Below are 23,989 nucleotides of genomic sequence, written 5' to 3'. Positions count from 1 at the left end.
TACTGCTGGATCAGGTAATTGTCAGAGAGCTTTGGAGGCTTTTCAAGATGCCATGATTGAAATGGGTGTTCCATTGGCACAGGGGAAAATGAAAGGTCCCAAGACTTGTTTAATTTTATTGCATTGAGTTAGATTCTGTGAAAATGGAGGTGCGTTTGCCAAAGGAGAAGGTGCTTACTCTCACTGCATTATTAAGAGAAGCAGTACAGACTCCTAAGTTGTAATTGAGGCATGGGCAAATTTAGCTGGGTCACTTAAACTTTGCTTGTAGGGTGGTGGGGGTTGGAAGTGCCTTTTGCAGGCGGTTGAGTTTTTCACTTACTGGAGCAGTGTTACCTCACCATCATGTACAGATTCAGGCCAGTGTTAAGGCGGATTTGAAGTTATGGATTTCCTTCTTGCAAGATTTCAATGTTATATCTATGTTTTTGGATGATGAAGAATGGTTCTAGCAAGTTAAAACATTTTCAGATGCTTCTGGTTCACATGGTTTTGGTTTGTTCTGGGACGGACATTGGGCTGCAGAGAGTTGGCCAAATTGAAGGAAAGAGGCTCGGCATAGTATTGCCTTTTTGGAGTTCTTTCCCTTGGTGGTGGCATTGTCACTATGGGGGCAAGCACTAGCCAATAGGAATGTGGTCTTCAACATTGACAATCAGGTAGTCGTGAATTTAGTGAATTCACAAAAAGCTAAGGATGAGAAAGTGCTGAAATTGTTAAGGGTGTTTCTCTTGAATTGTTTGAAGTTTAATATAATGTTTAAGGCTAATTATGTTCCAGGTGTTAATAATGACATTGCTGATGCGCTATCTCATTTGCAATGGCAGAGATTCCGTGGCCTTGCACCGGGAGCGGATGCACAGAAGACAGCAGTTCCTTGTTCATTATGGGAGATAGGAATTTGAGGATGTTGGAGCTGATTTGACAGTCCATAGCTCCATCTACACAAACAAATTATGATCAGGCTTGGTCGGAATTTTTGAAGTCAGGTGCAGTTCAGAGGTCGGGTGGGCCATTTGTTTGTGGAGAAAGATGGGGAGATGCAGTTCGTTTTATTATGTAGCAAATTGAGTTGGGGTTGTCTGCAGTCACCATATCGGGTACGTTGTCTGGTATTTCCTTTCATGGGAAGTGTTTTTGGGCTTATGATACAATGGAAGGAGAGATTTGCAGAAGGATACTAGCAGGATGGGCTAGATGAGGAGGTGCAAGGTGTGATCAGAGACACCCGATATTGATGCATTAGCTTAGGGATATCATTCTAGCCTTATAGGAAATTTGTTTTTCACCATGGGAGGTGGTTTTAATGTCACTTTGCATGTCATGGCTTTTTCATGGGGCCTTTTGAGTCTCTGAACTGTTAGGCATCAAAGGTAAGACAGGCATTAGGCGTTCTGACGTGTGTGAGAGTGGGGGTCATTTATCTGTGGTTACAGGCATCCAAAACGGATCAGCAAGGGAAGGGGCACAAAGTTGTGATGCAGGGTGATGGACCCCCCTGTTGGGTCCAGTGTATTGTTGGTCTTCTTTTTCCAGGATTTTTTACCGAACGACTCCAGGTTTGTATATGTTCATCAAGATGGTTCACAGTCACACCAGTTATTGTCAGTTTTAAAGATGGTAATTAAGAAATTGGGTTTGCCACCACAAATCTACGGTACCCATTAATTTTGGATTGGGCCTTCTACAGAAGCTAGGAAATTTGGACATGGCAATAATGGATTTGGGACATTCGGGGTCTCAATCCTATAAGTGTAATGTGAAAGCTAGTCCTTCAAGTTTATGTTAATTTATATGCTGTCCTTTGTTTTAGGTAATTGTGTGTTTCTTACCTTTTCAGGGTGTGTGGCTGGCCTGGACAGAGCAGTTTTTTCAGTTTGGATAGTGGAGCATTCCTTTGTGCGTTGGGCTGAGAAGCATGCTGCGGCAAGACATTTTGGTCAGCAATTGGGGTTGGATGGGGCAAGAATAAAGGTTTACTGGGTGGGAAAAAGTGGCATGAGGAGGGGGGAATCATTATATGTTCTTTCCAAGAAATTAGCTAAAGGGTTTTGTCCAGACCTACTAGTGGTACTTTTGGGGGAAAATGGTTTAGTGGCTTTGTCAGGTGTTGGTCTCTTGATGGATGTTTAGAGGATTAAACAGGAATGGGTTGGGACACACATTCTTTGGACTGAGCTGGTGCCTAGGCAGGTTTGGAGGGGGGTAAGATCTTTCATGAGGGTTGAGAAGCAGCATAAAAAGGTGACCAGGGAAACAAGAGGTTTTTTTTACTTGCATGCATTTCGGTATTACGTTATGAGGAGATTGGTTACAAGGATGTAGAGCTTTTTAGACAGGATGGGGTTCACTTATCTTTTTTAGGTAATGAGAATTATTTGTTGGATCTAAGGATATGGATTGCAGACCTCTTGGGGGAAACTTTTTGGGACCGGGAATGGTGTAATGCCACAAAAAGTGGCTTAACGCCACCTTGCAAATTCCGCGGAGTGCACAGCGCCACCAGAGCGTCATGAAAAGTGACGATCCAGTGGGGCTACGGACTTGTAAATATGCTCCTTATTGCATCCGGGCTTCAGCCTCATTGTGTTGGACAGCAAGGAGCATTGAAGTCTTGACTGTGTGGGACATGTGCACATCTATGAACGCTCCCTTTAGACACCTGGGTCTGCACAGTTATTTACTTGAAGTGAGCACAGAACCTCACATTAAAAACTTGGAAGTATCTTCTTGCAATGACCAAGACAATTAATTTTATGGTTAAACCAACAATTGAAAAATAATTTACTTCAATTTAAGACCATTTCCCAATACATTTTCACAGAGTCTACTCAGTGATCTATCATTGAGAGCATAGTAAGTATTAATTCCATGAACCAATCCACATTCGTTGTGAACACAGACCAACTACATGCCTGTGTGTGATATACAATCATCTAACATCAGTCTTCTTGTGAATGAGTAATTGGAACAATTCGGAAAAAAATTCAAGAAAAATGCAAAGCAAATCTAATTCTAGTTCACATGTTTTAAAAGTCCTAAGTGCAGCTATTGTCCATAAACGATTGTCTTGTCAACCATACTGTATTTCTCTCATGAAACTTAACTAGTGTTAGACCTGACAGTCCATAGGGTGGTATTTCCCCAAATTTTCGTCTGCCTCCCTCCATTTTTCTGATCTCATTTTTACTGGTTGTAGGATTCTGTGCACTTTACCACTGATGCCAAAATGTTTGAAACATACATCAATAGAGAATTGGTCAGTTTTTTGTCAGACTCAGAGGGGCTCGATCTTTCTCAACATGGATTCCGGAAGTCTCACAGTACGGAATCTGCCCTCATCTCCTCTTCAGACACTATTCGTAGGCTGGTTGATGAGGGACAGGGTGTCTTCTTGGTCCTGCTGGACCTATCAGCAGCATTTGACACCATTGCTCCCCACATTATGCTCGAACGCCTACATCAGATAGGCATTAGGGATCTAGCCCTGAAGCTTATTGAATCCTTTCTTTCTAACAGGTGGTCTACTGTAAGCTGTGGAGATTTTAGATCCCCTGCTTACCATTTACCCTGTGGGGTTCCTCAGGGTTCGTCGCTCAGCTCCACTTTATTTACTATCTATGTGGCTCCTCTGGCAGAACTAATACGCTCTTTTGGCTTCATCCCTACCTCAAACACTGATGACACACAACTTATCATCTCTATTAACAAAGACGTGGAGGTAGTTGCGGCCCGTTTTAATGCCTGTATGCTGGCGGTAAGCAGCTGGATGAAGGCTAACTGGCTAAAATTGAACTGCGATAAGACCGAGGTTCTTTGCTTTGGGATAAGTAGGGCACAGTGGTCCCCTAACTGGTGTCTAGGATTTCTTTTTGATGATCATCTATCCTTTCAACCTCAGGTCAACTAGACCTTTAAATCTTGTATGTGGATTTTGAGGAAATTGAAGAAAATCTTCCCCTATATTTTAAAAGAATGGAGAATTACTGCTACCCTGGCCCTGGTCCTGTCCAGATTGGATGTTGGCAATTCTCTTTTGCTCAATATGGACAAAGGATCACTAAAAAACTGCAGCTGATGCAGAACACAGCTGCCAGACTAATATTGAACTTGCCACAACCAGCCTCCGCTATGGAGAGCCTTAGGAATCTACATTGGCTTCCTATAGCCCAACGGATCTCTTTTAAGGCTCTGTTCATCGTACATAAAGCCGCTCACGGGATTGGTCCCAACTATTTGACTACCAATTTACAGTGGCACCGACCTACACGCCTGCTGCGCTCTGCCAGCACCTTTCAAATTCTAGTCCCCCGCACCAAGAAGATGAAGTGGGGGGACAAAGCTTTTACTATCGCCGCCGCCAGGATCTGGAATTCTTTCCTGTTGAATCTCCGGAAAGAGCACAATTACCTTATTTTCAGGAAACGGGTTAAGACCTGGCTGTTTCCTCGATAGCCGGTACCTTTCTCTTTACAGACAGTGCACTGCTTCACCTTAGTTAGCGATTTGATGCCGCCGGGCCGGAATGCGCTTTATAAATACACCATACATACATACATACATACTGCTGACCAGTGCTAAGGTGATTGTGCTTTCTCCCCTAAACATGGTAACATTGGCTCATACCCAACTAACATATTTAATGTACCTATAAGTCCCTAGTAAAGTGCACTAACTGTGCCCAGGGCCTGTAAATTGAATACTACTAGTGGGCCTGCAGCACCGATTGTGCCACCCACATAAGTAGCCCCTTAACCATGTCTCAGGTCTGCCATTGCAAGGCCTGTGTGTACAGTTTCTCTGCCATTTCGACTTTGCATTGAAAACTACTTGCCAAGTCTTAAATCCCCCTTTCTTACATATGTCACCCTTAAGGTAGGCCTTAGGTAACCCATAGGGCAGAGTGCTATGTTGTAAAAGGCAGGGGATGTACTTTTAAGTTTTACATGTCCTGGTAGTGAAAAACTGCCAAACTAGTTTTTCATTACTGTGAAGCCTGATCCTCTCATAGCCCTGCATTAGAAATTCCCTTATATGCTTTTAAGTGATAATTTCTGATCTGAATAGCCTTGTCATGTTTGGTATGATTGGAATTGTAGTGAGAAATCCTACTTACTGGTGAAGTTGAATTCTGCATTACTATTTTAGAAATGCCACTTTTAGAAAGTAGGCATTTCTCTGCACTTACTGCTCTCTGTATATTACAGCCTGTCTTAACGTCTGGTCTGTGCTGGTAGGCAGCTCCCCTAGTGCATTCAACCCAGACACCAATAAACACAGGACACTTAGATGCATCTGCATCCATTTGCATACTGATGGGTACCCCTGGGCAAGAAGGGTGGAGGGGCTCTAAATTAAATTTCAAAGGCCAGTGGCCTGTCATCACCAAAAGGACTGCCCCCCCCTACTGGGCTCCTGGTAGACAGGGCTTGGTTGAAAGGCGAACCCATGCACTTCAAAACCACTCTTTGAAGTTTCCCCCACTTCAAAGGCACTTTTGGGTATATATACTGGGTCTGTGACCCCAACAATTCAGACACTTCTGGACCTGCAACTGGACTCTGTCAGAAGGACTGCCTGGCTTCCCAAAGGACTCATCTGGACTGTTTTGCTGGATGGACCACTGGCCTGCTTGTTGCCCTGCTGATTTCTGGCCCCTGACTCTGCTGGAAGGACTATGACTTCTGCCACAAGCGCTCTCCATGAACTTGGACTGAGCTTGCATCCTGTTTTGAAGTCTCAGGGCTATCAAAGAATTAAAAAAAGCAGAGAAAATCCAGCGTGTCAGAAAACTGACACAACACCTGCAAAATTTGATGCAATGTCTGCCGGATTGTAGCAGCAGCTGTCTCGTGGCTAAAGAACTGCTGCATTGCCTGCCAGATCGACGCAGTGTCTGTTGCCTCTTCACAATGCATTCTGGATTTTCCATGCAATGTCCCTGGGCGTCAAAATATCACCGCATCACAGTGAGGAACTAAGGCTGGGCTCCTGGAAACTGACACATCACCTTGCTGCATGGAAAGAAACAACGCATCACTTTTCTAGCACTAGAAAAGCTGACGCATCGCTCTACTTTGCGACGCATCTCCCCATCTGCAGCCCTATGCGTCATTATTTTTTACACATGTCAGGTACTGTGTGTTAAAAGGATACAACCACTGATTCTTTAGGATTGAGACTCATCTAAAACTTTGAAAAGCGATATCTTGACTTGTGCATATTGAATTTTTGTTGTATTGGTCTTATTTCATCCAGATAAATATTATAGATTTTCCTAAACTGGTGTGGAGTACTTTTTGTGGTGTTTTCACTGTTTCTGTATTTGTTATTACCAAATACTTTACACATTGCCTTCTAAGTTAAGCCTGCCTAGTCTGTGCCAAGCTACCAGAGGGTGAGCACAGGATAAGTTAGGTTGTGTTGTCATGTACCCATACTAGGATTGTGATCCCTACTTGGAGAGGATGCATACCTCTGCCATCTAGAGACTTGGGGACAGATTTAAGGAAAGTGGTGCTGCACCCAGTGCAGCACCACTTTTCTTGCACCCCTTCGTGCCCCCCTACTGCCACCATGTGTGGGCCACATTTAAAATAGAGTGCACCATGGTGCATGGTAGGGGGCAATAGTGTCCACATTTTGGACACTATTGATATACTGTTCAGAGTTAGCACCAAAATTTTGGCTGTGACGCTGAACAGCACATAGGGGCTCATTGTAAACAATGGTATGCCCCCTTTTAACACCTGTTCTGAGCAGACGTCAAATGACCCCCAAAAAAGACACAAAGAAATCTCTTAGATTTGTTTGCGCCATTTTTCAGCCCCCCTAAAAGGGGAACGCACCCTTTGCATACATTATGCCTGGTGCAAGCATAATGTAGCGCAAAGGGTTACAAAGGGGTGCAATGCATGCATTGCACCACTTTATAAATATGTTGCAGGGAAAAGGCCACTGTAGCGTAAAAAAAATGATACTAAGGTCGCGCTAAGGTGACGCTAGGCCCTCTTTAATCAGGGCCTCAATTTCTAACAAGTAGGGGCTGTGTCGTGATTTTTTTTAAGTGAGAAGCATAATCCTTTTTACTTTTCACACTTTATAAATTTGGGCTTCTCTCCAGTAATACCCAAGTACCCTAGTTAAAAATGTCAACATGTTTCAAACCACAATTTTAGGGGTCTCCTCAGGACAAAGAAATTAAAATCCTTAGTCTGCCTAGAGGGAAGTTAACAGAAAAGCCTTATTGGCAAATCACTGTCATCTGCTGGCCAGTGAGCAGAGTCAAAACTACAGGCTTCTGTGGTTTTGAAGTTGTGAGACGAAAGAAGTGAAACTCTTGAAGGATACGTTACAATGAAAAGTGGTACCTACCAGCCGTGTGTGCTGAAATATTCAGAAACCATTCAGTTTGAAAGCCAAACACCGCCTGATACCAATTATGTCTCTCTGGCCAGCCACTCAGGGGACATTACATAGTCCACCTCATTTAAACTCCGTTTTGGGAGTTTGTTTTTGAAAAACAAAAACTTTGAAAAGTTGGTGCATGGCCCTCAAAACTGACTGTGGACCTATACCAAATTTTTCGTACCTTGAGAAGAACCACTGTGACAACGGTTCCTTTCAAAGTACAGAGATGCCTGCTGGTGCCAGCAGACATCTCTGAATTTGATATCTGGACATCCATCAGGATGATGTAGGTAATGTAATGTAAACTTTAAGTAATGTTCCCAACCACCGATGGTCACTTCTCCATCCGTCAAACTCTAAAGCAGGGCCAAAGTAATTAAATGATGCACTAATGTAACAGACAGTCACAAAAAAAGTTTAATGTAAAATGTGACTGACATTAATAAAGCATTGTGGTCCTGCAGGCCATCAACGAGGTCTGATGAGAAATTAGGATGACAACAGTTTGAGTAGTTAGAATGGAGTATGTAATAATTTGTCCCAATCTTCTAACAAAAAGCTCACTCTAACAATATCTTAAAAATTACTCAGGCCCTCAGTACAACTTCAGTGGTCTTTTAGCAAGACCTCAGACACCGCTACCACCATCAGACTGTCAGTGTTGGTGGTCCGAAGACTGCCATATTTGGATTGTTATGTATTTCAGCCCATTTATGAGTGGAAATCTGACCCCGTCGGCCTGGCTGACAGAGGAAGAGAGGCGATTCCACCGCCAGCACCGCCACCCCAACAGGACTCCGCTCGCTGTATTATAATGCATTTTACGGCGTGGTTCTTTCCTGTACGGCACTGCAGTGCTGGCGGTGGCAGACGCCAGGACCCATCCCCTCCCGGACTACCACCTCACCAAAACAGGTAAGTGGACCTTCCGAAAAGGGGGGGTGTTGAATGCATGTGTGTGGTGTTTATGTATGTGTAGCAGAATGGGTGTACAAGAGTGAGTGGGTATGTATGTATGTGTGTGTGGTGGGTGTGTCTGCATGTATGTGAAGGGGAGGGGGTGTGTCGGGGTGCAACTAAGTAGGTGCGTGTATTGGGATGCATGCGAGTGGGGGTGCATGTGTGTAAGTCTGCAAATGGTGATGTCTGTGTGCATGTGTGCGAGTGAGTGGGGGTCTCTGTGTGTGTGTGTGTGTGTGTGTGTGTGTGCGTGTGGTTAGGTGGGGGTGTTTGTATTGAAGTGTGCGGATGGGGGTGAATGTATACGTGTGTGCAGGGGGTGGAGGTGTGCATGAATGCAGAGGGGGTGGGGGTGTGTGTATTTCTGTGTGAGAGCAGATTGGGGTGTTTTTATGGATGCATGCGGTTGGGTGGGAGGGTGTCTGCTAGTGTGTGGATGGGTGGGGGTGTGTCTGTATGTGTGTGGACTTGTAAGCAGAGGGGTGGGGGTATGTGTACGATTGCATGTTTGTGAGCGAATTGGGGGTGTTTGTGGGCATGTTTGGGTCAGAGCGAGTGGGGGTGTTCATCAGCGAGTGCGTGGGTGAGTTGGCGTGCGTGTCTATGGGTGTGTAGATGAGTGGGGGGTGTTTGAATGTGCGTGGATGTGTGGGGTTGCATGTGCCGGCGATAGGAATGGGTTTTCCTTTCGCCGGGTGCATTACCTCTAGGGTTTTCGGGCCGGTACGACCGCCACAAAAAGCCTGGCGGTGTGCCAATTCGTAATACCGCCAGCGGTCTTACAGCTGCCCCCAGGGAGGAGGTGCTCACCTGAAGTCATAATACGGCGGTCTTTACCACTGGGCCTGCGGTGGTAAGACTGCCACTGCAAGTCTGGCGGTCTTAAGACCGCCAGACTCATAATGAGGGCCTCAGTTTCCAGATGGCCACAGCACAACTGAGGCAATGAGGTACACGCTCTGCTGCCAACAATCCTGCTCCAGCCATAAAATTGAGAAGCACCTACACTTAGTGCAAGGACTTCAACAAAGATCTATGTTATAACTCCTCCATGTATTTTATATAACAACAGTAAGTAGCTATTTACCCAGCCTCCAGACAAATAGTACATAATCTCTGCTATTTACCTAGTGGCTAGTAAAATAGTACATAATATCTGCTGTTTAGCCAGCTGTTGGCTAAATAGTAGATATGATATACACTTTAATTGGTGGGGGGGGTGGAATAGTGTGAAGGAAGTCTTTATTTAGCCGGCAGTGAAGAAAAAATGGATAACATGCAAAAGTAGGGTGGTGGTCATATTGTAATGGGGATGAAACGTGTGAAGCATTTGAATGTAAGTGCATATGTAAATGTACAATAATTTGTAAGTTTGTACAAAATTAAGTGCATAAATTATTCTAAGCTGTTTACAGATGAAAAACGTCTAGGACTGTTTGGCTGCTTGCACAGAATAATGAGTTTGGATTTAAAGTGTATTACATATTTTTTTTACTCATTACATTTTAATGTGCATGATCCTCTTTTGATTTTTGAGGGCTGGGATTTTGGGCTTCTTATGGAAGGCCTTGTGCTAGCTTTAGTCTTCTTTTAGTTTTTTTTTTGCTTGCTAAGTGTTTCACTCCCAGCAACACAGTAGCAGTCGATAAGCAGCAGCAAACAGGCCACAGAGGGAGGGACATGTACAGTAGGCAATTGGTGCTTAAGGGGCACGGTGGTTTGGGGCACTTGATAGAGGTAAATTGAGTGACACACAGCAAGGGGCTTCTGTGGAATGCAGAAGTGAAAACAGGATACATGTAAGTAATGCATCTGGATAATTTACAAGAGAAGTTCACACTTCTGCCTGTGAATGAACACATTTGTTCATAGTATTCAAACAGCAGAGTGGGTTTCAGGCATAGATGCATATTGCTCCATGTAATAGGTTTATCCTTCAACCACACTGACATTTTAGTCATATGCACAATGTATTCTGGGAATGTTAGTACAGAATTTTAACATGCTAAGTAGCACTTTAAGTAGGCAAGGTCCTGCCTCTATTGAGCCCTTATTTCTGTCATTGACAGTGCTGTCTCAGCAAAAGAAATTTGTAAGAGAAAACGAAACTAGTAAACAGGATTGGAGACTGTAACTGACTAAATTCAACGTGGAGGAAGTCTGGGGAAGGAAGGAGTAGGACCAGTATGAGAAGGATGATGACAAGTAGGAGAGAAGAATATAGAAAATAAGGTGGAGCACCAACAGTGCTAGGACAACCACAGCCACGAGGACCAGGGCATGAAAAACAAGGCCCAGTAAGATTTAATATACGAGCACCAGTTTTACCAGTGCCAGATGGAACAAAAACAATTAGATGATAAGTAACAGGACAAGGAAAACAGGACAAGGGATTCCAGGACCAGGTGGGAAGAGCCAAGAAGATATGGAACAGGGGGGTCTTGACCCAGTGGAGAAGGGCCCAACAGAACAGAAGCACCAGCAGTATGAGGAACAAAAGGCCTGGAATATAATGATGAGGATGGCCTTAGAGTACTGACCAGGACCAGAGGAACAAGGATGACCGGGGCCAACAGGAGCAGATCCAGGTAGACAGATCAAAGAGGATCAGGAGACCAATGGAAAGAAGGGCCAAAGACAGACGGGTCAAGACCACAGAGATCAGATCAAGGAGAACCAAGAGGTCAGAAGCAAATGGACCAGTAATGGGAAGACCACAACCAAAAGGACCTGGGTTAGCAGGACCTGAAGACCCTCGATTAGAATAATTAGGGGGAATATAAAAGATCAGGAAGTCTAGGCTCAGTGGGATCAGGATCAGAAGATCCATGAGGGTCAGACTCAGGGGATCCAAATCCAACGTGACACAGACTACAAGAATGAGGGTGACACACAACATTGGAACTAGGAGGACCAGTGCCAGTGGGATAAGGAAGACCAGCCCCAGGAGGACCATTAATATTAGGACCATGATAGAAGAAACCAGGGTCAGAATGACAAGAACAAGGTGAAATAGGCAAACCAGAAAAACTAGTAGGACTAGGATGGGGCAGGAGGACTGGGGGACCTGGAGGGCTAGGGAAACCAAGGTCAGTGGGACCAGCACTAGAAGACCCTATATAAGAGACCAAACAAAGAGGTACCAGAACTAAGACCAGGACTGCATGGACCAGGAGAACCAGGCACAGAAGGACTCTGAACAGACAAACCAGGGGAATAGATAAACCAGGGAGCAGGACCAGGGGGGCTGATGAATGATTATTAGGATGAAAAGGGGGGGGGGGTTGAAAAGGTTCATGAGTGGAAGTCTGTGAAACAGGAGATCCATATACAAAGGACTAGGCAGGAGAACATGGAGAAGATGATCAGAAAGATCAAGATGTACAGGGTCAGTTCTAAGGCTAGCACACACAACTATGAAGGCAAGGAGCAGGAGGAGAGCAGGAGGACTAGGGCCAGGAGGATCAAGACCAGGTGGAAGTGGCCTATGAAGATCAGGACCTGGAGGGCAATGGCCAGTAGTACCAGAAAGCCAGGTTAAGCAGGACAGGGACTAGATATACCATGGGGACCCAAAAGACCAGCCCGAGGAGGACTAGGTGAACAAAAAGGATCAGGACCATGCTAGGGCTAAGAGGGCCATGAAGATTAGGACCTAGGGGACCAGATCCCATATTACCAAGTGGGGCAAAGCAAGGGGATTGGGCAGTCAAGGCCAGGAGGACCAGGACCAAAATGACCTAGCTCAAGAGGACCTGAACAAGGAGAATCTGGCTGCAGTACCAGTAGGACTAAAAGGGCAAGTAAAAGATCCAGGAGGACCCAAACAAAGAGGACAAAGACTAAGAGGGCCAGGATACAAGAGGCCAGATGGACAAGGAAATGCAGTGCCAGGGCTAGGAGGTTTAGGGTGAGAACAAACAAGACAAGTTCACACGAGGATCAGAAAGGAACAGAGCCAGATGTGCCAAGACTGGAGGGAACCAATAACGGCTGGGGTGACTGAAAGGCAAGGTTTATTATAATAATAAGCGCAATAGGACAAGAAGGAACAGGGTGACCAGAACCAAGGAGACCATGGCTAGGATGGCAGGTGAGCCAGGCCCATGAGAACTAAGCCAAGATTAAGCCAAATTATAAGGACCAAGATCAAGAGGATTATAACCAATGGACACATACTTTCGAGAAGGACAAGGACTACTAAAACAAAGAATAGCATAACCATGGCCAGGAGTGCCAGAGTGGTGAGTCCCGAGCCACAGGCAACCAGAGCCAGAGGGAAATGTTCCAAGAGGACCAGGAAACAAAGGACAAGGAAGACCAGAAAGATCAGGGCATTAAGAATCAGCACCTTGAGTACCAGGAGGATGGGGGTGAGGTGAAAAAGGAGGATCATGACCATTGAGATCAGGACCAGATGACCACACCTTGGAGGTTCACACCACAGAGCTAGGAACCAGATGGCCAGGAAGCTGAGGAACAGGATGGCTAGTACCAAGAAGACCAGAGCAAGGAGGTCCTTCATCAACTAGTATAGAAGCATGAGGATAAAGAGCAGGTGGATCAGTACCAGACCCTGAAAGAACTGGACGATTAGGACCATGACTCTAGTACCAGGGACTAGAGTCCCACATGGAGCAGAAAGACCAAGACCTGGTGGTAGAAGGACCAGGGTGAGGAATATCAGGAGGACCAGAACAGCCACAGCCAGGGAAATTAGGGCGACTTGTTGCATGGAAACGTAAGATTAAAAAAACATGACTCCTCTTAGCAAGGTAAAACACAGCTTTTTACTGTCGTGGCACGGAGAGTAGCTATCCCCACACAGGTAGACAGCTGGTCTCAATTTGCTTCTTCATAGGCATCCACAGTGCCAACAATTACAAAAGGTTAATCAATAAGTTTAGCAATTACAGATTTGTTGCAAAGTCACATTACTATGTCCCTTACCTTTTTACCTATTTCTTACACATTCGTTATTGTAGTTCTAACAATGCTTAACAAGATCTCATTGGTTTTTGCATACCATAGGCTAATTCAATCTCTTGCTCCCATTCTCAATCATGTTTGTAATTTACTGAGATAACAATATGTGCCTGCGTGCTTTAAGACTATAAATTCCTTGAGGTTCACAAACACAGGTTTTCCTTTAACTATGACCTTGCTGACCATGCATTCTGTTTCCAAGTGAACTCTTCACCTCTCTGGGGTCAGCACAAAGTTTAGGCCTACACTGCTCTTTCACCACATATGATTCTATATAATTTTCTACAAGTAGGTAGCACAGTTTCTTCATATTTCATTTCCTCTCCAACATTCCCCCTTCTAGTTGATATTTCAACTACTGAATCTAAACCTTCATCTGCACTTGGCACTAGTTAAAATATATTGCTCTGAGCGTCTACTACTCATGTTGGTCTCCTAACGGGAACATCCCTCCTACCTTTGTACTAATCCTTCTATAACATGCTATAATTAATTGAATACCAAAACATATCGTCAGCAGAGTCACAAGAGCTGGGAACAAAGCTTCCAATATCCAGAATGGTAGTAAAGAAAACCACTCACCTGGCCAATTATCTGGGGCACCTCCTTCTTCTATCATTCTCTCTTTTAGATAATGCAACCTTTGTATATCCTGTGACAAAGTTCCTTTGTCCACTTCATTTGCTGGGAAAAAGGTACAACAGGCAGTTCCAATTTTTTCACATACCCCTCATTCCATGCCCGTCATAAGACCAAGTACATAACAGTGTTACATTACCATCATCCTCATGTCAATCAACTCTTATTTTATTGTGTTGAATCCATCTTTTGTAGTGCTTATAGACTTCATAAGTTCCCATCGAGTTATCTGTAGCCATCAAACAATTGCCTTTGCCTGAACATATGGCAGAATGTTTCCAAAGAACAACTGTGCATCATTAAACAAGCTGTACTCTTGGGGAACATCATTCCAAGTGGTAGTACCCTAACAGTCTGCAGTTCTTCTCCTTTAGTGATGATGTAACAAAATTGTTGGACGGCTCATGGGGTGTTAATGAAGCACTGGTAACTTGACTCCAGGAATTACCCGACCATAGTACATTGACAATTCCAGTTCAGTGGTAGCTATATGTGCAGTAGTTCTACCAACTGCCAATAATAGTTCATGAGGCTGGAGGTGCTCCCCTGCATGTCAGCGTAATCTATTGTGGCACTGCAGTTGATATTTTTGCCTACATTAACGATGGTGTTTCCTTAGGAACATAAAGAAACAGATGTTAAATTCATGACTGTCTAAGGACTTACTGTACTATCTATCCAAGTGTAATTCGCAACATTGTGATCCCAGGTGTTCACCCACTATTTTACTGCATTCTGACTGGTATCAATTCCATTCCATAAAAACATGACCCTACAGGAAAATTCAATATCAGGATGCCATTGATCATAGGCATAAACTGATCCAGTAATTCTAAATCCTGGCCTACGAACACAATCTGAGGGATTCAGGATTTAATAAATAACTACTACACTAAGTGGGTGGGTGAGTCACTCCTAAAAATCCTAAACCTAAGACCATTTGTATCCATTCTGCAGTGTTAGGGCAACCTGTTATCTTCATTTGGTCTATTTCATCCTTGATGTCCTGTCTATCTGTTAGGATGTATACATTTGTGCTGAGAAGTCATATTGTGGCATTAACTAAAAATAAAAACTGTACTACCCTAACATGTATTGGCAGCATTCGGGCCTTAATCCAACACAGGTGTAAAGACATAGAGCTATGCTTTGGGGTACTTCCTTAGTTGAATGTAACCTATCTGATACTGTGGCATGAGGAATTAAAGAGCAAACAAAACATGATTCATTAGTCTTTTCAAAAACAATTTTTGGCATGTACTGACACCACATCCCATCTAATAATCTGCTATGAATACTCTGGATACGTTATCAGATGCAGAGAGTTCTCTTTGGGGGTGTCTGATGTAAATAGTAGAGCTAGACTATACACTGCTATGATATGAGCAATAGTAGAAATGATAGTAATATGAGACAAAAAAGGAAAAACAAAAAAAAATATATAACTTAGGCTTTGCTCATTCAAAAAAATTTTAAAAAAGAAGAAATGGAGGGGGTATCTTTACAGTTACAATCTTTCCCCTTCCCTCTTGTTCCTTTTAAATTGCTGGCTGACATGGCATGATGCTGGGTTCTTCCAGATGTTTGAAAGGTGGATCCATTGCTTCCTGCCGTTGAATTTGACTGTTTTTGGAAGCAGTCATTGTTACATAAAAGAGATTTGTCAAACTAGAGATCCTTCCAGAACATAGTTATGAATGTAAACTTGTTGGCTAGTCGTGACAGGGTGGAACTTCTGGTCATTGTTGGGTACCTTTCTCTGGAACACCTGTTTGGGGAACAACTTAGCAGCCTTTGTTAGCTCAAACTATGGTACTTCATCTACAAAGGCATTTTTGGCACTTATATCGAGGGTGTTAAAGAATATATTTAGGCACACAATATATATATATGTATTTTTTTTCAAAAGAAATGACAATTCTTAACCGGCACTCCAAACAGTTATGATGTTTATTTAAGGCCTACATCATCTTTCTCAGAGTTGACTTGTACTAGCCCCCCTCCCAGGAAACATATACCATTAGCCATACTAGACATAGAAGAAATCCTAAATAAACCATATTTAAATGACCCCAATTTTATTTTTATATATAAATTTACACATTTTAAACATACACAAGAAAAATATTTTTTCCATTTGAAATTGTGCCATTGACATACAAAAAGGAAAGAATTGGAAAAAATTAATACTATTAAACAATGATGAGAAATTATTACTTCCTAATCTTGAACAACATGCTCAGTAACTTTACTATTCCAACAAACTAATAATTAATCCACATCATGATGGAATATGATCCCAGGAGTGCTGGCAAGTGCTACAAAGCAAATCAAATTAAGAGATCCCAAATGGCTCAATCATAATTTACACGACTATTCATACAATGTTAAAATTACCCAATGTGCACAAAAAAGTCCCCGTCCTGGTTTAAACCCCACGGGTGCTTACTGTTTAATCGAATTATATACTCCGATTCCATCCTTCTGAGCCTACGCTCCCTGTCACCAACCCCTCGGGGTTGGTGGTACCCTGTCAATTCCAAAAAATGATATATATCAGGGGCGGCCGGCAGCTTAAGGATGGAGGTGGGTGGGAAGCATATACACACACTCATTCTTTCACAAACCCATGCACGCACGCACATCCATTAACAACACTCATAACATTCAAACATGCACACATGCACCAAACATTCATTTTAAAAGATCACACACACACACACTCATTCTTTCGCACGCACGCACGCACGCACATCCATTAACAACACTCATAACATTCAAACATGCACGCATGCGCCAAACATTCATTTTAAAAGATCACCCACACACTCATTCTTTCACTCACACACGCCTGCATGCACGCACATCCTTTAACAACACTCATAACATTCAAACATGCACGCACGCACCAAACATTCATTTTAAAAGATCACACACAAACACACTTACCTTCAGCTTCGGAGGTCCCAGGAGGGTTGGGACTGATGCCTTCCCTAAGGTCAGCCAATGAGGGAAGGCAGCAGTCCCAGCCTCGTCACAGATAGGGATGGGTCAGTGAGCTGACCCCACCCCACTCTGTGACAAAGTGTCACTGATTGACGCTCGCCCTGGACGCTTCAGGGCCTAAACCTGAAGCGCCCAGGTCGATGTCACTGGGTGACGCTTTCCTCGTCACCCAGGGGAGGGCCTCAAGGCACCTTTGCTGCGCCAAGGAGGTCACGCCCAAAGGGGCTATGACCTCCTCTGCCCAGCAAAGTTCAGCTCAGGCAGCCAGGAGTCTGCACAAATCATGCATGTCTGCTCCTGGCTGCCTGACCTGAACATGAAGAGTGTCTGTCAGGCTGACCTTTGTTCAGCCTGACAGACATTCTTCATGAGGGGCAAAAGGTAGGGGGGCGTGGCCCCTCCGCCCTGAAGGACGGGCCGCGCCTGATATATATATATATATATATTTTCACAGAAAAAACAAAGATTACAGGGATGTTATAGTTAGGTTTAGATTTTACGCACACAAAACCATAGAAATTTGGCAATCATAGTTATACTTATCTTATCTTATATTTCTATCTTTTTGTGTGTTAAGTCAGAACCTAACTAGAACATCCCTGTAACCATTCGTTTTTAGTGAATATTATATATATATATATATATATATATATATATATATATATATATATATATATATATATTCACATCAAAAACATTAGCAGTACCTTATATTTTCTACGTATCTAGGTACCCATCACATTGCCCAGGAGTCAATTACCTTTGGTTTGGCTACTGATGGCTAAATCCCGTGTCAGCACTGACTTTTAAGTTTCAAGATGTCATGAAAAAGAAATTTCAACTGTAATCCAGCCAATCGCATTGTGTAGAATGTGATTGACATGGTTGACTCACAAGTTTAAACTGTAGAAATGTATGAAAAGTGTTATCCCTTTAAATCTTGCTGCACGTTTTCTGAGTTAAGTTCTTCTTTCATGCCAATTTTGGTGTAAATAAGTTCACAAGTTTTTGCTCTGCCTTTCAACAACATCTTCTATGGAAGCAAAAGTGAGTAATGGTGTATTTTTTCACCACTTGCCCCACCTGGCACGTTTTGTGCAAACCCTTTCACGGCCTCCAAATTTATAGGCAAATTAGGAAATGCCTTTCAATGGAAAGTGCAGGTCTCACCACTATATATTATATATGTATGTGTATGTACTAATATAGAGGTACACTCTAAATGTTAGGGCTCTTGAAATTGTAATAGTAATTTAAATCTCTTTTAAATTATTTAAAAAGTAAAGTGTGTCAAATTATTTTAGTATTAAGTAATTAAACATAAAATGTAATAAAATACTTTCTAAAAAAGCGATCAAAATATCTACATTGTAGAACGATCAAGTAATTTTAATTTTAAGTTAGTTAATGTAAATTATTAAATAATAAGTAATTACACTTTTTATTTTTAATAAGATATGGCTGATTGATCTTAATTTTATTAAATATAAAAAAGAGAGAATTCATGTTTTTTTAGCATTTAGGGATTGGTAGTGACTGGGGTCGTAAGATGCCTTCTTGGGCTCAGGGATGGGTTGTGTATATAAACAGTAAAGGGTTTTTAGGTCTCATGGATGGATAGGGGTTTCTGGGATTTGTATCGTATGGAGTAGTATGGACTTTCTAGGCTCAGGGATGGGTAGTGTGTAGAAGTAGTAATGAAGTTTTAGGGCCAAGGAAAGGTAGAATAAAGCAGTAATGTGTATTTATAAGCTCAGGGTATAGGTATCCTATGCAATTAAATTTATATGTAATTGAATTACAAATATTAAAGTTGTGTATTAATAAATATTATCATATAACTAAATAAAAATATCTTTTTAATTATTTGAAAATTCATTGGATTAAATATATAAATATATCGAAATACATTTCTAAATGTGTGTGTGTGTATATATATATATATATATGTGTGTGTGTCTGTGTGTGGGTTTAACTATACGTGCGTGTGTGGTGTGAATACATGCATAGATATACACACATATGTGCATTGAAAAAATAGGCCTACTATCTTACCTATGATGTAAAGGTGCTCCTAAAGTAATAACTAGCATGCACTTGACTGATTGCATATTGTCCATCCAGAAAAAAAGATACCGCTGTGTATCCTGTTTCTAGTGAGACTTAATTGTAAAGAATTCGTAATTCCTCCAGTGGAGAGACTCCAGCCCTGATTTATACTTTTTGGGGCAAAACTGCACTAATGCAGTTTTGCACCGCTTGCAGCATTTCTGTGCACCATATTTATGGAATGGTGCAAGCCAGTGCAAAGGGTAGACTAGTGTAAAAAAAAAAATATATGACGTTAGTTGGGTGGGCTGGCGGTATGGAAGAAGGGGGTTTTGCACCAAAAAATTACGTTAGGCAGGTTAGAGTAAAAAAAAAAATGACTCTAACCTTCCTAGAGTCATTTTCTGATGCAAAACCATCCATACCACATGACTCCTGTCTTAGAAAAGACAGAAGTCATGCCCACCACCCCAATGGCCAGCACAGGGGACCAGGGTCCCCTGGGCATGGCCATTGCACCCTGTGCCATGTATGGGGGCCCATTAAAAATAAAATACTTACCTGGGATGGGGTCCCCCATCCTCTGCTGTCCCTCTGGTGTGGGTAGGGGTGTCCCTGGTGCCTGAGGAGGGCACTAGTGGCTTATTTAATGGTGTTCCACCATGGAAATAGGCCCAAAGGTCCCCTAACGCCTGCCCCGAACCAGGCATTAAAAAATGGGGCAAAGCAGGCTTTGCCCCATTGTTTTTTTACCCTCCTCCCTCCCATGCACCATTTTTGCACGGGAGTATAAATATGGCGTTAAGGCCATAGTCATTTTTTGCATCTCATTAAGGCAAGGTAGGTTTCCACGTCCCAAAAATTACTTTAACTTCATAAATTTGGCACTAGACAGGTCTAGTGCCAAAGTATAAATATGGAGTTAGTTTTGCACCGAATTAGAGTAAGAAAAAAATTACGCTAATGCAGTGCAAACAGAGTATAAATATGCCCCTCCATATCTCGTTCTCAGATTCAGAAAGTAATAATCTTTCTAGTAAAAGAACTCTGTTTAATGCCATTCTGCAGATCACATCAGATTCGGAATCACGTTCCTTTTTAACAGGTATTCAGTTGGCAAATTCTCATTAAGGCTGCAAAATCACAAGATGGTATAGATATGTTTCCCTCTAGAAAACAACAAATTACGGTATTCCTTCTAGCGGAATCCCTCTTCTTCAGGAACCTCATATATTGAAGCTCACAGCAGGCTAGTGTTGCATTCCACTTCAGGAGCCCAGAGCTGGAGGCCATTCCCTACAAGCAACTGCATAATCACAAAGTACTAACACAATATCTCATTGTAACTGCAACCTAGCTCTTTGAAGTGCATGTAAGATACACTAGTGCTACAGAAAATACCATAAATAAATAAGTCTGAACATTCCTATCAATCACCCAAAGTTTGTGATGAATGTTCATCTTCTAAAGCAAAGTCAGATAAGGATGGTCAGTGAAGTTCAACCTCCTATCTGCACATTTATTTTTATTTATTGGCACTTTTATTTTTATTTATTGGCACTTTTATATAGTACAAAACAGATCCAGAGGACTTCACATAGGAACAAAGTACAAGATGCAGGATACAAGTGTGATAGCTTCCTGTTATACAGAAATACATCAAAGCACTGGGTGAAATAAATAATAAAATCAATTAACCGGTTGCAAGTGTAGGCACTATACATGATACAAATGTGTAAGCTAGGAATACAGCAACAGTGCACCATACAATTAATAAAGTAGTAAACAATTAGAACCTATCAATCTTATTTACATTACTGATCAGATTCTACTGGTCCCAAATATGACGGCATGCTGTCGAGTGGCATTAGAAAAACATACATCGTACTTTGTTTTAACATTATCATAAGATAGCATCCTAATGGCTTGTGTTATGAAGTTTCAGTCCCTCGAAGCACTGCCAAATATGATTGCTTTAATGTCTATAATGTCTTGAGTGATGGGATTTCATGAAAAAGGGTTTTTGAACTCCAGATTTGGTATTGGCCCCCTGGCACCTCCACGTTCTGAGCAAGATAGTTTGTGGTTCCAGAGTGTAAAACCTTGTAGATAAAGCAAGCTAGCTTATTGACACTTCTTGCCTCAATCGAAAGTCATTTAAACATATTTAGAGCTGGAGTGATAAGATTAAACTTCTTGATGCAAGTTACCAGCCTAGCCACTGCAATTGAAGCCACTTTGAAAAGGACTTATGTATGAACACTTTTTCCCATAGACACAGAATGGGTAAAAACCTTTGCTACATCTGGCCCTTAGTGAAGTGCAGGAATTCCAGGGGCGGCTCCTCTGCAGTGGGGAAGGATCATTGCCACATTGGCTCAGAGCCAGCAGCTAAAAAATAAAACAATATTTGATTATTGTTTTATTGTTCAGCTTTGATTCTGAGCCAGCATGTGCAGGGAGGGCTGGACCTGGGCCATGGGAAGGGGGAGGAGGAGTTGAGTGAGTGCACCTAGGTGCGCATGTCAGTTTGGCCGTCCGTCTTCGGCCGGCCAAACTGACATGCGCACTTAGGTTTCTCCAACCCGGCTGTGTTGCACAGCCCGAGTTGGAGCAACTGCACAGATTTCCATGCAGTGTCTGAGCGGCAGACCAAGCCACTCAGACCAATCCTGGTGCTGCTCTAATGCCAGGTACTGATTGACAGCAGTGCCAGGATTGCAAGGGGAGCCTGTGCTGATGCCCCCCTTACATACATTGTACCTGACACAGGTATAATGTGGCCCAGAGGGTTACAAAGTGGCGCAATGCTTGCTTTGTGGCACTTTGTAAATATGGCACAGGGTGAGGGCCTGTTTAGAGCCACAGTAGCGTAAACAAAATTATGCTATGGGAGCGCTAAGGGGCGCAAGGCGCTTGTAAATATTCCCCTTAATATCTCATAGGAGGATGAGCTTATGGAGTACTCCTTTCACCAGCACAATGATGCGCGCTCATAGGCTCAGAATCTTGTCCAAAAAAGTGAACAGGGGCTTGTTGCATTCCATGATGATGGTGTTGCAGTTCAGCACTGAAAAGGTATTGAGCGAGACTTGTATAGGGATAGAGCACTTTGGGAGAAAAACCAGAAGAAACTAGACTGAGTTTGAGGTTATGATTCTTCATTCCAGACTGGGTGTCAGAAAGAATCTGGGCTGTGGTTTCAGTGTCTCTGGAATAGGGACTCTTGACATCAAGCTGACTGTCATGCAATGTTTGAGTGTTGAGAGAGAGAAGACAATCATTTTCATAAATAGATTGAAAATTCTGGGAAAGAGAACAGAGCCTTCGAGAATGCCTTGGTGAAGCATAGAAGAGTTAGAGAGGGTGTTACCCCGTTTTACAGAATTACATCAGCTTTTAAGGTGTGATACAAAACGTCTGTGTACTGTTTTCCCCCAACCAAATATTTTGACCTATTTAATTTGGAAAATGTTAAATGTTCTTTTTCAGGTCATCTTCCTAACTTAAAATGTTGGACAGCTTAGGAAGTTAGAATGGAGGTGCCTAAAAATGAACATGCTGTAGAAAAAGAAGGCTGACAGTAGAAACAAAATAGTACAAATATTAAAGTAGGGTTTGTAACAAATCATGTTTATACATTGCTGAGTACATATTAGCATTAGTTAATCTTTGTAGCAGGTGGTTGGCTTTATTTAGGTACCCTGATTTGATCAAGAAGTCCTGTCACCTTCTTGTATATTGGCGCTGAGGTCAATGGGATTTAAATGCCCATGGTTACTCTATGAATTCTGAGAGCAGAACTACTTTGCTTCCAGTGATTTTTTTTTTAATTTAGAAGAATCACAGCCATTACATTAATTACAATATTACATCCACAAAAAACATAAGCTGAAATATATTGAAAACCTAATTCATAGAGCATCAATTAAATACTACGAGTTAATCAACATTTACCTCCATACGTCTTCAGATTGTTGACAGTTATACAAACCCATAATAATTTAACATGTTAATACATCATAAAACTAGGGATGATGAACCCCAGATGCCCCATAACCTCCCTTCTGCAACTAAATCTATTTACTTTCTTACACAACATTTTCCTAAAGAGCCGAAAACGTAATCAGTGATCGAGTTCTTAATGTATAAAGCTTTTCACAAAATTTAACTTTCACCATTTTATTTTTCCACTCTTCAAACAAGGATACTGATGTGGTTCTCCAATTGTGCACTGTTAAAGGCCATGTCACAAGCATCGATATATATTTTTTTTTGCAGTGACTTTAGCTTCGCCCTGTGTTTGAAGGAGGACCTTAATAGATAGCATAGTCTGACAGCATTGTAATAGTTCCGACTAGTATTTCGTGCTCAGTCACAGAATAATGGCTAGCACTCCCTTGCACTCGTGGTGAATATCTAAAGCAGTTTGATGACATTTGTGACTTGATTTCATTTAGAAACACCAGCATTCTATACAATAACCACTTAGTGAAAAATTGCATTCAAGGAAAATGTGCTCCTTTAAGAACGGAAATGTTGTAGCAGTTGATTGTGTTCAATGTCTCATTTGAGATGGTCAGATTCGCTGTTGCCTGCCATTACTGAACTATTCTTAGAAACACGTCTATATCTTTTATGTTATCTAGCCTAATTTTCCAGAATCTTACTGCTCTTTATGAGGTTGTCTCTATAAGTTCTTCTGCCAATTCCAGTCTCACCGTTATCAGGTACATATTCTTTAAAAAGTGAGAAATTAAATTATAAGACCATATCATAGAACCCTTAAAATATCTAATATGTGATCCAGTATTAGCCCAGTTTTCCATCTATCTTAATTTAAAAAGTCTACCAAATTACTGTATTGTTTCACTTTCCATTTTTGCAATGTATTTTTTGCTGTTGCTCCATTGTAATATCTTCTAGTCGAGTGGACACA

Source organism: Pleurodeles waltl, chromosome 1_2 (genome assembly GCF_031143425.1).
Source record: "Pleurodeles waltl isolate 20211129_DDA chromosome 1_2, aPleWal1.hap1.20221129, whole genome shotgun sequence".
NCBI lineage: Eukaryota > Metazoa > Chordata > Amphibia > Caudata > Salamandridae > Pleurodeles > Pleurodeles waltl.
The sequence above is the reverse complement of the archived record's forward strand: the minus strand, read 5'-3'. Positions refer to the sequence as shown.